Source organism: Trichechus manatus, unplaced genomic scaffold (assembly GCF_000243295.1).
Source record: "Trichechus manatus latirostris isolate Lorelei unplaced genomic scaffold, TriManLat1.0 scaffold00152, whole genome shotgun sequence".
NCBI classification, from domain to species: domain Eukaryota; kingdom Metazoa; phylum Chordata; class Mammalia; order Sirenia; family Trichechidae; genus Trichechus; species Trichechus manatus.
Genome location: NW_004444088.1, coordinates 1,738,513 through 1,740,827, shown reverse-complemented (window position 1 = coordinate 1,740,827; position 2,315 = coordinate 1,738,513). Strand labels below are relative to the sequence as shown.

General features: G+C 39.1%; 1 pseudogene; it reads left to right on the top strand.

Annotated features, from left to right (window-relative positions):
- Positions 1–1,372: 1,372 nt before the first annotated feature.
- LOC101343543 (60S ribosomal protein L23a pseudogene) lies at positions 1,373–1,879 on the top strand (annotated as a pseudogene).
- Positions 1,880–2,315: the final 436 nt, after the last annotated feature.

Here is a 2,315-nt window from a genome sequence, read left to right as displayed (position 1 = left end):
ACTTACTTGGTGTGTGATCTTGAGCACATTATTTTACCTAAGTCTCAGTTTGTTCACATATGAAAAAGAGGATGATAATCTTACCTAAGAAGATTAAATGAGATAATCCATGTAAAGATATTAGCACAAAATTTGGCACACAGAAATTTCTCGGTAAATATAATGATGTAGCAGTAATCATCTTACACTAGTGCATTACTTAATTCTTGATTAAAAGTGGCTTAGACAATAAAGTTTTGATTTCATTTTATGATAAATGATACAAAATTAAAAAGTAGGCTTTCTCAGAGAGGGTTAATTCTTTGGCATAACAGAATTGTCAAGTACATCAGAACTTTCCATCTTTCTGCTCTCCCGCCTTCAATGTGTTCTTCACGTCCCTCATCATAGTTTTAAAATGACTGCAGCAAAACTTACTAGCTAGGTTATCCCTTAGGACTATATCCCAAAACACAAAAGAGAAAGTCTCTGTTCTTTCTTCCCTCAAAATGTTTCCCACCTTAGAGCCTTAAAACTGCCCCTACCCACAAAGCATGCCACACTTTTCACTCAATTTTATTCCTAGGTCTTGTTGGGGGAAGGAGTTACTAAAAACAAAAGCTGCTTCCAATCCAGAAAAACCTCTTCATAAAAACAGAAGAAAAGTTTTTACTTTTATTTTTTATTGAATAAGCATTAAACCCCAAAAGTGATGCATCACAGGTAATCCCCTAAAGAAACTGCAAGGATAGAAAGAAGTTTTACACTCTACATACCTAGGATCCCTGGTGGTGCAGTGGTTAAGCACTTGATTGCTAACCGAAAGGTCAGCGTTTGCCTGGAAACCGTAGTAGGGCAGCTCAGCTCTATCTTGCGGGGTTGTGTCTATGAATTAGAATGGACTCGATGGCAGTGGGCTTGTTATTGATGTTTGGCTTAGTGTGGAAAATGAAGTGAAACTCGAATAACTGGAAAAATATATCCACTTCTCCAATACGTAGGAAAACATCATAAACCAGTAAGTTCTCCTTAAATTTATTGATAGAGTTAATGAAAGACCTCTAGATTTCCTGACAAAATGTGAATCATCATATATTGATGGCTTCCGTTCCCAAATCCAAGTCAAGGGAAATAATGGAAACTCGGGGGAGATTGATGGAGCCGAGAAAGTTGCTTTTCACTGTGGAGAACACTAAGGGCACAGAGGTGGTTGATTCCTAGTGTGGTGGAGAAATTGCAGCCCGGAGCAGAAGAGGGATGGACGCTCAGATGGGCAAGAAGGGTCTTTTTGTTTTACCTCTGGGTAAAGTAATCTGGAAAAGTTGTAACAGGAGAGGGTTGTGTTTCTTCTTCATTGTAAAGTGTTTGTCTTGTGTAAGGATGATTAAAAACCATGCGCGCTTTTTTTACGCCGAAAGCGAAGAAGGAAGCCCCTGCCCCTCCCAAAACGGAAGCCAAAGCAAAGGCATTGAAGGCCAAGAAGGCAGGGCTGAAAGGCGTCCACAGCCACAAAGAAAAGAAGATCCGCACTTCACCCACCTTCCGGGGGCCCAAGACACTGAGGCTGCGAAGGCAGCCCGAATACCGTCGGAAGAGCGCCCCCAGGAGAAACAAGCTTGACCACTCTGCCATCATCAAGTTCCCTCTGACCACTGAGTCAGCCCTGAAGAAGACATAAGATAATAACACACTTGTGTTCATTGTGGACGTCAAGGCCAACAAGCACCAGATCAAGCAGGCTGTGAAGAAGCTCTATGACATTGATGTGGCCAAGGTCAACACCTTGATCAGACCTGATGGAGAGAAGAAGGCGTATGTTCGACTGGCTCCTGACTATGATGCTTTGGATGTTGCTAACAAAATTGGGATCATCTAAACTGAATCCAGCTAGCTAATTCTAAATATAAATTTTTTCACAAAAAAAAAAAAAAAAACCATGTGCATCTTACTTTTCCAACTGTAAATAAAATATAGGTGAAATTTTTCCAAAACACAATTTTCTTGATTCTTAACGTATTACACAAGCCAAGATCTCTCTTGCACTATAGTTAGAGATTCAGATTACTCCATTTAATTCTTTCTCTGTTAAGGTTCTTTTTCTAACTTCTGAACATTTCATTCAGAGTCAGAGATTTCCCAGTGTGAGCATAACTGTTTGCTTAGCAGAAGATGCTTTTTCTTCCTTGCTGTCAATATTTGGAGATCAGATTTTCATTTTAAATTTTCTCATCTATCTGGAACCAAATTTCCTTAAATGGTATAAATTATTTAAAATAAAAATCACTAACTTTATAGTAATTTTCATCAGCTTCGGAGCCTTGTTAACGTTATCCTTT